Genomic DNA, 11607 nt, shown 5'->3' with positions numbered 1-11607 from the left:
TCGCATCCTGGGGCGCTCCAGGGACAGCGTATGTGCATGTCTGTATATATATGTATGTGTACATGTGTGTACATGTATGTGCACATGAGTGTGTGTACATGTGAGTGTGCGTGTGTATGTGTGTACATGTACCCCAGTCAGATGTATACATCTGGATTTCCTTTGAAAGAATTTTCAAATTGAGCTGATCAAGTGCAATGGCAAAGCACCCAATTCCTCTGCCCCCCAACTGCCTTCGCTGCTTTAACGTACAACCTGCTCTGCTGGCACCTCTGATTCCTGAAAGCCCTAACGCTCCAGGGGAGCAGGCCGTGCCCTGCCCTGCCCTGGCTGCCCCAGGTGTTACCTCGGAGGGAATCGTTCCAGATTCCAATGGGTGGCAGGTCCAGGGAAGAGCCTTATCTGGGGGAGGCTGTACCAGACTCGCCCGACCCAGGCAGGCTCCCAGGTACTCTCTGCTCGGGGCTGATAAGGCTTCTTAGCAGTTTCTCTCCAAACAAATTCCAGTTCAAGACACCTGAGAGCTCCACAGCAGGGCAGCATGCCCAGAGCGCAGCAGGGCGGAGGTTAGGGGGAGCAGTTGGTAGCAGCACCTGCCCCTCGTACGGCAGGAGCGAGAAGTGCCAGCCACGTGCTGCCTCCATCCCCAGAGGCCAGGTGAGAGTGAATTCCCACGTCCCCGCACGATTGGTTCCGTCACTCTTCTACACTTACATGGATTTCCAATGTCAATGTTTCTAACATCAGCTTTGCCAGCTCTCCTTACACCTTTGTCTGCTAGAGCAAAAACCTGAAATGCAGCTACCTCCTCCTGCTGGGTGACTATAGACCTTAATGACAGACCTCGGAACTGCTTAGTCAAGCTGACTAGCTGCAGCCCCCTCGGGTTGCCTGCTCGAAGGTGTGCTGGCCAGAGTCACTAGACTCTTGTCAAGGCTGCTTCCCCACTCTGAACTTTAGGGTACAAATGTGGGGGCCTGCATGAAAACTGCTAAGCTTAACTACCAGCTTAGATCTGGTCCACTGCCACCATTTCCAAGTGGATTCCCTTCCCTGGGAAGCCTTGAGAAACCTTTCACCAATTCCCTGGTGAATACAGATCCAACCCCCTTGGATCTAAAAACAAGGAGAAATTAACCATCCCCCTCCTTCCTCCCACCAACTCCTGGTGGATCAAGTTCCAAACCTCTTGGATCTTAAAACAAGGAGAAATCAATCAGGTTCCTAAAAAGAAGGCTTTTAATTAAAGAAAAAAGGTAAAAAACATCTCTGTAAAATCAGAATGGAAAATAACTTTACAGGGTAATCAAACTTAAAGAGCAATAGGCCAGAGCAAAATGCTGCGTTAGAAATCGGATTCAAAGTACAGCAAACAGAGTTAAACACTCTAGTAAAAGGTACATTTACATGTTGAGAAAACAAAGTAAAAACTAACACGCCTTGCCTGGCTGTTTACTTACAAGTTTGAAATATGAGAGACTTGTTCAGAAAGATGTGGAGAACCTGGATTGATGTCTGGTCCCTCTCAGTCCCAAGAGTGAATGACTTCCCAAACAAAGAGCACAAACAAAAGCCTTGCCCCCACCAAGATTTGAAAGTATCTTGTCCCCTTATTGGTCCTTTGGGTCAGGTGTCAGCCAGGTTATCCGAGCTTTACCTCCTTTACAGGTAAAAGGATTTTGGAGTCTATGGCCAGGAGGGATTTTATAGTACTGTACACAGGAGAGCTGTTACCCTTCCCTTTATAGTTATGACAACTCTGGTTATACAGTGCTCTGTATACATCTGTGAAGCAGGAGTGCTGAAACCCCAGTCACAGACGGGGTCCAGCCCCAGAGAGCGCCAGCCTGGCCCTGGGGGGTGGGGGTGGGAGGGCGACACGGAGAGCAGTTTGGTCCGATGGAGGGCACTGCTGCCAGGTGGCTTATGGGGAGGGGCGGGGGTGGGCTGTGGCGTATGAAGAGTTCAGGTTGTTTTGGAAGGGGAGGGGTAGCCATGTTCAGGGGGGAGTTGGGGTGTGGGTGGGACCCCAAGTTTGGGGGAATGGTGCAGGGGAACCCTGGGTTTGGCAGGGAGCCCCCAGTCAGCAAAACGGCTAAGCGAGCTGGTTGCCCGGGACAGGCTGAGGATGTCCCCGCTTGCAGCGTCATGCTCCAGCCTGGCGAGGGATGGCTGCCTGGGGAGGGCACCAAGTGCAGCCTGCAATGGGCAGAGTGGGGGGTGGGGGTGGCTCCCAGCACGGACAGCGGAGATGGGAGGCGGGAAGGGGAGAGGTCAGTGCCCTGGGCAGGGGGATCCCCCGCTCCCCCACTGCAAAACAGCACACCCCCATCTCACCACCAGCAACCGAGATGGAAGGGACAGCTTAGTGCATGGGGGGCCGGGGTCCCTGATACTCCCAACTGCAAAATAGCAACCCCCTCCCCCCTGTCTGCACCCCAGATGCTGAGGAGGGAGGAGGAAACCTTCCAGCTGCACCTCAGCGGCTCCCAGCTTCCCTCCCCCTGAAAACATCCCTCTTTCCAAACCTGCCCCCCAAACTCCCCCCTACGCACGCTCTCCACGCAGGCTCTGTCAGGAAGGCCAATTAGACAGGGCCTTGTGTCCTGGGGATGCACTGAAGGGCCATGGTCAGAAGGGGACTGGAAAGATGCAGTTTGGGGGGGGGGGCAATGCCCCTTCACATTCCCCCCCATCTTCACCCCTGCCAGTGGACCAGCCAGGACTACGTCATGGCCCATCTTTGGGCTACAGCCCACGATTTGGGAGCCCTGCCTGAGGGTGAACTTCATCAGGCCCAGCTGACTTGTTCTTTAGCCTGTTCTTTCCCTGTTCGGGGGGGGGGGGAGGGGGTGCTCCTGCCCCTGGCTGTTAGCATTAATGGTGTTCAGCAACTGGTCACAATGAACTTTGATTGAAGTGAAGACTGAAGCCAAACAGGCAGGAAATGCTCAGAGATGCTCAGAGGACGTCAGCCTGACAGATAAATACACTGCTAGGAGCTGGATTATACCATGTTATGGGTGGAGTTAAAATCTCATTGACACAGCTGTGAGGATGCACTCTTCATTTAAGACAGCTGGAAGCAACAGGTAAGGGGGCCTCGTGTAGAACAAGCCATGATGGCGTGTGCCCAGAAACTAGCCCCAGGTGGGCAGAGGATGCCACCGAGTATCGTTCTGAGCTGGTGCGTGTGTGACAGAGACAAGCCGGGCAGTGCAGCCAGGATACGGAGGCAGAGCAGGAAAGCCGAGCAGAGCCTGTGAGCATGGTGTGATCTTGGGAGGAGCATAGAGAGCTTTTGGGCCAGGAGCTGGCTAAAGAGGCTTGGAGCTGAGAGCAGGGAGGCTAATTCCTGCTGTTGGTTCCTGCTGTGTTTGGAGAAGCAGGACTCTGTATGTTCCTTGTCAATAAACAAGACATCAAAAAATTACCAGACTCCACTGCCAATTTCTGCTCCCCACTGGAACATCCCCAGGGCCCCAAACTTTGACTAGCCCCTTGGGACTCAGATGTAAAGTCCTGGCTTTGAGTCATCCCCCATTTAAATGCTCAATGATAGTTGCTAGAAATCCAGTGTCATGATTCATTGATCACTAATGCCAAGGGGCAGTGGCAGGGCTGGGAGAAGCAGAGGTTAATGTGGGTCTAAAAAGTCGTAGTGAGTGACATGGCTTCCAGCGAGGCAGAGTGGAAGCAGGGGTCCAGTTATACACACCAATCACACTCTTCGTGTCATTCGAACACACCGGCGGGGTCGGCTCTCAGCATTTATTCCAGGGGATTTACCGTGCAGAAGCCAACAGGGAAGGGGGTGAGCAGAGTGGAGGCATTGCAGGGTCTGCACTGATTAGGTGGGGGATGGCGCGCCGTGTCTGATCTAATATTGTCTCCCCTTCTCAGCGGCGCCGGCTCCCAAGGAGGATGGGCTCCTCCTGCCGGACCCAGCACACGTCTGTTGGCTTAACCAGGATGAGGGAAGACTTGCACTCCCCACTCTTACAGAACCCTGCCCAGTAGATGTAGCCTTTCCCATTGAGCAGGACATTCTGACACTTGTCGTACCACCAGCCTCCATAGCTACTTGCGCAATTCCCACTGGCCTGGTCCTGATCCTTGTCAGTCGTGCTGAACTTCATGTTGTCGTGTATGCCCCCCAGGCCGGAGTGGTAGGTGGTGAGATAGTCCTCGCCGTCCCCAGAGTACCTGCCCAGCCTCAGCGGGTACCCGCTCGGCTCATCCTTGACACTGAAGATGTCGTACTCTGCGTAGCGGGTGTTGTTGGATTTGTCCTCCACCACAAAGCGGACCTTGTAGGTGTTCTGCCGCGTGAGCAGGGACAGGTACTCATTGCCCAGCCAGTAATCCTGCTGCACGTTCCCAAAGCCGTACTTGTAGGTGCTCCAGGACTCCAGGTGATCTCTGTGTTGTAAGAATTTCTCTGGACAACGGTCCAGCCTTTGCCTTCGGTGTCCATATCACACCACACCACTCGAGGGGGAGAGCCTGCCGGCTGGATGACATGGACCCCGCTGGGACTGTCCCTGGGAATGTTGCTGCAGTCTTTGGGGAACCCTGAAATGCCACGAACATCAGGTTAAGGGGGCAGGCGGGGGTGGGGGAGTGAGCGCTAGCTAGCTCGATCAAATCAGCCTGGGGTAACTGGAGGCTGGGTTTTAGAGGCAGGTCCTGTGTATTTCACAATACTACAGCCACAGAATCCGCCCCGGCCATTCCTGGCCACAGAATCCGGCTCCAGATCTTACACTTTCATTTTACCAATAAAATAAAATAAGAATAGTTTCTTGCTCTGCTGGTTTTGAAGAAACCTTGAAGTGATGAATCAAGTGTAAACCAAGGCTCTGTATCCTTCCTGAGTCCGTACTGCTGAAGAAATCGTTTGGCGAGGGTGGGGGAGACGCTGCCAGATCCATCTCAGCGAATGTCAATTATGAAACCCATCAGTGACAATTTAAATGGGAGTTTTCAAAGAGCCTAAGGGAGTTTGACACCCGACTGTGATTGGAATTCAGTGGAACTTAGGAACCCAACTCCCTGTGGTGCCTTTGAAAATTCCAGACATCCTATCGAGGGGCTTGTCTTTGGGGCGGAAATTGTCCCGAACTATCCTGGTAGAATGAGAGCACTGTGGTTATACTGCCCCTCCCCTCCCCAGGGTCCTCCCTCGAGCCTGAGCCCCCCAGCTCCCCTACCCCCCAGACAATCCCCCTGTGTGCCCCTCTCCCATAGCTGAGCCGAGGGGGAGGAGCTGCTGAGCACTGCGGGGGCAGGGGCTCAGGGCCACCTCTGGAGCTGGCTCGGTCCCTGGCCTGCCTGGGCAAGTCCCTGAGCAGCTCCCAGAGCCACTGGAGGTGTGGGGAGAAGGGAATGAAAACCGCTGACAAGGAGGAACTGGCTCTCCCTGCTGCCTGGACTCTGGGGGCAAGGCTTCTAGGCATGAGCGAGAGATCCCCAGCTGTTAGCCGGGGCTAGCCCTAGTATAGGAGTTGGTGAGATGGAAGGGTAGAACTCCCAGCCAATTTGGGGGGGGGTGCCTGGTTCTCACACGCTGCCCTGTGGTTGGCACCAGCACTCTTCAGTCACTGCCGGCAGCTTGGCAGCCGTTACCGGAGAAAGGGATAACGAAGCTGTGTAAAGCAAACAGGCAGTCGAGCAGCACCTCCCCCACCCCGGCTGGCCCATTCCCAGGCGCTGGAGGCCTGCGAATGGGAGTAGTGGGCTCACTAGCGCAGGCCGGCCTTGCGATCCCTTTGGAGAACTCAGCGTTTCTTTGGGCTGGCGGGGGGGGGGGGGGGGGAGGAAGGTGCATTCAGTGGATAAGTGGATCTAGGGGTGACCCCGGCATGGGGGAGAGGAGCAGAATCAGGCCCACGATGCCCTGATCTCGGATATGGCAGATGATAGAAGCTCTCTGACGGGTTCTCTACTCACCCCGCTCGACCTTCTTGTGGGCCAGGGCCCCGTTGCCCTGCACGGGGGCTACGCAAAGGAGCGCCATCATGGACAGCGCAGACAGAAGCAGGAGAGAGCTGGACTGGAACCCTGCAGGGGACAGAAACCGCTGGACATGAGACCAGGAGAGAGTTTCACAAGTGCCTAAATCCCACTAGAAGTCACTGGGATTTAGGCACTTAAGTGACTTAGCCATTCTTGAAAATGTTACCCTTAGACGCTAAGGCCAGAGTTTTCAGAGGGCTCAACTACTGGGCCAGATTTTCAGAAGAGCTCAGCTCCCAGGTAGGCACCGCAGGACATGGCTGGATGTTCAAAGGGGCTCAGCATGGGGGGGGGGGGGTCCCAAGTCTCTGGAGACGGGGTGAAGCCCACCATTCACCTCTCCCCCGGCCCGGCCACTGTCTCCGTCTCTGCAGCCGGCCCGATTAGCACACAGCTGGGAGCCAGCTGCATGGTAAAAACCATTCAAAGATTGCGGCTCCGATTGCCTGGCTCCCGGGTCCCGGGCGGGTCAGGGCCGGCTGGAGCGCTCCCTGGGGTGGGGAAGGAGCTGCCTCCTCTCTCCCCGCGCTGCACCGCTGCAAGGGGAGTGCTGTTCGGAGCAACCCCCTCTGTCCCAGATCCCCCCGTCCACAGTCACTACCACCAGCCAGAGGGCAGTGCCCGCTCACCCACACAGAGACAGCAGCTGGGCAGCCTCCGGCAGGGCTCTGCCCCCCTCAGATGAGTGCCAGGTGAGAGGGGCCCAGGGCACAGAGCTGCTGTCTAGGGTTACCATTCGTCCGGATTCCCCCGGACATGTCCGGCTTTTTCAGGTTAAAAATAGCGTCCGGGGGGAATTTGTCAATGTCCGGACTTCCCCTCCTCCCCCCTCCCATGCAGAGCGTGCGCGCGCTTACAAAGCAGCCGATGCTCCAAAAGCCAGAGCCAGAGCCCTGCTTGCACTTCCCCCTCCTCCCTCCTGAAACTTGACACCACTCCCCTCCTTTCCCTCCCTGCACTCACAGATCGACGGCTGTTCGTCTGGAGCTCCGAGCCTGCTGCCCTCCCCCGCTGTCGAGCGTGCTAGGGGGCCGGGGGCCAGAGAAGCGGCAGGGAGGTTCGGGGGGGGGGTAATCAAGAGACAGGGAGCAGGGGGGAGGGTTGAATGGGTCAGGGAGTTCGGGGGGGCTGTCTGGGGGTTGGGGGTGTAAGGTTTTGGGTAGTCAGGGTACAGGTGGGGGGGGGTGTCTCAGGAGGGGGCAGTTAGGGGACAAGGAACAGGGAGGCTTAGGTAGGGGGTGGGGTTCTGGGGGGCAGTTAGGAGCAGGGGTCCCAGGAGGGGGCAGTCAGGGGACAAGGAGCGGGGGGGGGAGTTCGGGGCGGACTTTCTGGGGGAGGGTGGATAAGGTTTTGGGCAGTCAGGGTACAGGTAGGGGGTAGGGTCCTGGGGGGCAGTTAGGGAGAGGGGTCTTAGGAAGGGGCAGTTAGGGGATAAGGAACAGGGAGGCTTAGGTAGGGGGTGGGGTTCTGGAGGGCAGTTAGGAGCAGGGGTCCCAGGAGGGGGCAGTCAGGGGACAGGGAGCAGAGGGGTTTAGATGGGTCAGGAGTTCTGGGGGGGGGCTGTCAGGGGGTGGGGGTGTGGATAAGGGTTGGGGCAGTCAGGGGACAGGTAGGGGGGTAGGGTACTAGGGGGCCAGTTAGGATGTGGGGAAGGTCTCAGGAGGAGGCAGTCAGGGGACAAGAGGCAGGGAGGCTTAGGGAGGGTGTGGAGTCCTGGGGGGCAGTCAGGGGACAAGGAGTGGGGGGGAGGGTTGGGGGTTCTGAGGGGGCAGGAAGTGGGAGGGAGTGGAAGGGGCAGGGGCGGGGCTAGGACAGGATGGGGGCGGGGCTAGGACAGGGGCAGGGCTAGGACAGGGGCGGGGCTAGGACAGGGGCGGGGCTAGGGCGGGGCTCCTCCCGTCCTCTTTTTTGATTGTTGAAATATGGTAACCCGACTGTGTGCCCCACGCCAGGCATGCTGCCCCCTGCACTGCAGCCCAGCAGCCCAGAGGGGGACACGCTGCTGACACTGCAGCTGTTCTGTGGGCCCAGCTCAGGCCAGGCTTAAAGTGGGCAGAGTCGCCAGGGGCCACAGTCCTGGCCAAAAAGAGTTCAAAATGGAGCCGGGTCCCTGAGGGGTGCACTGTAAGCGCTGCCCTAGCAAGGGCATGGCCATTTGTTTCAGCCGGGATTAACATAGACACCCCTCCCCGTCCCCACACATGCTTTCCCCAGGCCACCTTCAGCACTCAGCACAGGGATTCACAATGACCTTGCCGGGATCAGCAGCCCAGAGCAATCCAGACTCTTGGACAGAAACCGGCTCATTCGGCCCCCCCCCCCCCAGGTATATCTATCCCGGCCCTGGTATTACATCTTGTGTAGCTACAGCCCACATAACGCAGAGCACGGCATATGCAGCCCCCAATGGTAAATAGGTTGAGAACCCTACAGCAGAGGCTCACGTGTGAAGCTCCAGAGGTCCCAAGTTTGATTATAGCTGTTGCCGGCCCGTGACAGTTGCAAAATGGCAGCTTTTTGTGGGGTGGGGCAGGGTGGGGCGGGCAGGGTGTGTGTGTGTGTGTGTGTGTGTCAAACCAGAACAGGCTAAAGCCGCACTGGAGTCCGGCACCGTGCTTTCTGTCAGCCATCATTGTATTCATGTGGTGTTGCAAAGTTAGAAAGTCCACAACTAACCCCAAAAGTGACCGTGATACAAACGTGCAAATGAATTAGAGAGAGAGAGAGAGAACACCGTGTAAACGACACACCGAAACACACTGTTGCAATGGAAACACTTTGCCCAGACATGATCCACAGACAGATTTCATTGGAAACACCTTCTTTTTGGAGCTGCCTGGACCCCAAATTCTTCAGACAATGTCACAGCCCAAGTAACTGTGACACGCTGCCAGCAATCTCAGGTATCCTTGTGAGAGAGAGGAGAGAGGCGTAACCCCATGGCAGGCAAAGGGTTAAAGCTTTAAAGGAGAAGGATTTCAGTGAGTCTGACAAGCCAGAACTACAATGTTTGGAACTGAAGTGAAATACCAATCTGGAGTCACTCATCCTTGAAAACACGCCTCCCCTTCTCCTGACGCCCCAGAGGAGCGGGGACGCTGCCAGCTAGCAGCCGTTCACACACTGTAATAGTCTAAGACACAGAGGGCCTGAGTTCGACCTGTGACCTTGGAAAACTCATTACACTGCACCATACCTCAGTTTCCCCATTTTAAAAACATGGTTTATGCTAGTTCCTTTGTGTTCTAAAGTACTTTGGCCCCAATGCCCAAAGGTACCTGGGGCAGGGCGGGAGGATTCCTGCCTAGGGTCCAGCAGAGCGCTGGGCAGGGGATCCCCGCCAGGCTCCTGGTACCCCATGGCCCCGGGGGCACTCTTTACTCACCAGGAGGCACTGCCAGACTCCTAGCTAGCCAGGCTCATGCTGCAGCATCCACTTGCTGGGGGAAATGCTGCTCCGTTTCAAAGGAAAAGCAGCATGTACCTCACTGCGCCCCCATCCCTTGTGCCTCGGCCAGGCAGGGTTGGGAAAGCAGAGGATGCACCAGGGCTCCCTCCCCCTTGTGCACCTGCCCGGGCTGAGGGGCGGCACTGAGAGGAGTGCAGGCTGCCCCTCTCTATGCGGTAGTTACTGCGTCTGTCTGGGCACGTTCCTTCCTGTGCCCGGGCACTCAGGGCACATGGTGTCCCACAGGGGCCACATAGCATGCCCTGCCACTGCACCTCCCCCCACGTGCCTACACCGCCTGGGGCTTTGGTGCCCACCACCAGGCTCTGGCCCTACATCTCCAGGCTGTGTGAAATACTGGGCATTTCAATAAAACTCACCCATCCCGACGCTGCAGCTGAGCGGGCGAGTTAGCAACCTGAAGCGTCCCCCACTTCCACATCAGAAACCAGAGCCGGGGCTCCATGCCTTTATGGGGAAAGCGCCACTCCACACCCAGCTTATCTTGCTTTCTCAACCGCTGGCCTCAAGCCTGGCCTGTGGGCAAGGAGGGAGCCCCCTCCGGAACGTCTGCCCATCCTTTATTTACCGCAGATACCAGATTTCTTGGGCTCCCTCCCTCCTCGCCGAGAACGCCAACGTTTCTGAAGCCGGGCAGATGTGAGCCAGGGATTTAATTTCTCAGTGGGACTCTGCGGCATTACTGTATCATCGGCCTTCCAGACGAAGGACGCACTAAATGGAGAGGATCAAGCCAGAGGATATGGCAGGAACGGGGGTTGTGCAGAACGCAATGGGGGTGTAACGCTTGTGCCAAGTGGTATTGGCAGTGACAAGGACGAGAATCAGGATCTTGGGGTTCCTCTTAGCATTGCAAAGCAGAACCAGCTGGAGCGCCCCTCCCAGAAATCTGGGAAACTGACCAGCACGCCCCTAACAGGCAGCTGTTCCCCGTCAGGAGCACTGAGTCTGAGTCTAACACAGGAGAACTTTTATTTAGAGGAGAAAGAAACGCAGCATGAACTGGGGAAACCATCACAAGAGTGACTCAGCAGTATGTGAACTGTGAGTGAAACGCCCACCCTACAATCTATTGGGCAGCAGCCCCTTGCCTCAGTTTCCCAGCTTGGGATGAGACAGTCCAATGGACGAATGTCCCTTTGGCACACCCCTCCCATTTTCCCTCTGCTGTCCCCTTACCCAGTTTACGGGCCCAGCTCAGCAGAGTTTGAGAGTTCAGGGGAGGTTCGGGGGGCGGGGGGTTCGCCTCCTGCCCCAGGGAGAGAAGGGGTGGGCCAGGGATGCCTCTGCCTCTGCTCTGCACCGCTGCTGCTCCATGCTGCCATCTCTGCCTGGAGCTGCGATGCCATGCTGTGAGGGGCCTCCAGCCCGGAGTGAGTCCAGCTCTTAGTGACTTCCCTGGCTAGGGGGAACCTCGCTGCTGCTCCCCCCTGTACTGTCTTTCACCACAGCACCGGCTCTATGGTGCCCAGGCAAACCGGCTTCACAGTGTTTTCAGCTCTAGGGATCACTGAGAAGAAACCAGGACTTCCAGCTGAGTCCAGTCAGCTCTGTCTTTAAGCACTGGGCAGACCCAACGTTTTGTAGGCGCCTTTCACCAAACCCACACACCCGGTGGGAACCCCTCTCCCCACCCCCCTCGGACTTTCAGTTCCATTTGGTATCACTAACCCCTGCTTAGCACGTGAGGTTACAGAGACTGAACCCCCGCTCCCGCCATTGTCCCGACAGGTCACGGCCGGGTGAGGAGATACCTGAGTGGGATGGGCTGGAGCGAGACTGCGCTGCTGCTCCATCTGTCCCACAGGGAAGAGGATCAAACTGGATTCATTCAGCGACTGTCAAGGCAGCTGCTCTCTGTGTCCCAGCTCTCTGGCTGGGATACAGGGGGCAGGAACTGGTGCATTAGAGGGAACAGCTCCACGTCCGTATAGTTCTGGAAAAGAGCACCCAGGCGGTTCACCCGCATGCACGCTTCTCGACCCTGCAACTTGCCAGCACCTGGCACACGCCATCGAAATGTGCAACAAAGGACACGAGATGGGACCTGTTTATTTTGTTGCACGTGGCACCAGTTTGCTTAGTGTGATGTGCTCCAGTCTGCTCATTTGGGGACCAGG

General features: G+C 56.8%; 1 long non-coding RNA gene across 1 annotated transcript; it reads right to left on the bottom strand.

The window, feature by feature from the left end:
• Positions 1-1125: 1125 nt before the first annotated feature.
• Positions 1126-10120, bottom strand: LOC135973984 (uncharacterized). Its single transcript, XR_010591106.1, has 3 exons — positions 9847-10120; positions 5953-6063; positions 1126-4575 (listed from the first exon to the last, which is right to left on the bottom strand). It is a non-coding gene; the product is annotated as an uncharacterized LOC135973984 (long non-coding RNA).
• Between the last annotated feature and the right edge of the window lie 1487 nt (positions 10121-11607).

This window comes from Chrysemys picta, chromosome 10 (assembly GCF_011386835.1).
Source record: "Chrysemys picta bellii isolate R12L10 chromosome 10, ASM1138683v2, whole genome shotgun sequence".
Taxonomy (NCBI): domain Eukaryota; kingdom Metazoa; phylum Chordata; order Testudines; family Emydidae; genus Chrysemys; species Chrysemys picta.
The sequence above is the reverse complement of the archived record's forward strand: the minus strand, read 5'-3'. Positions and strand labels throughout refer to the sequence as shown.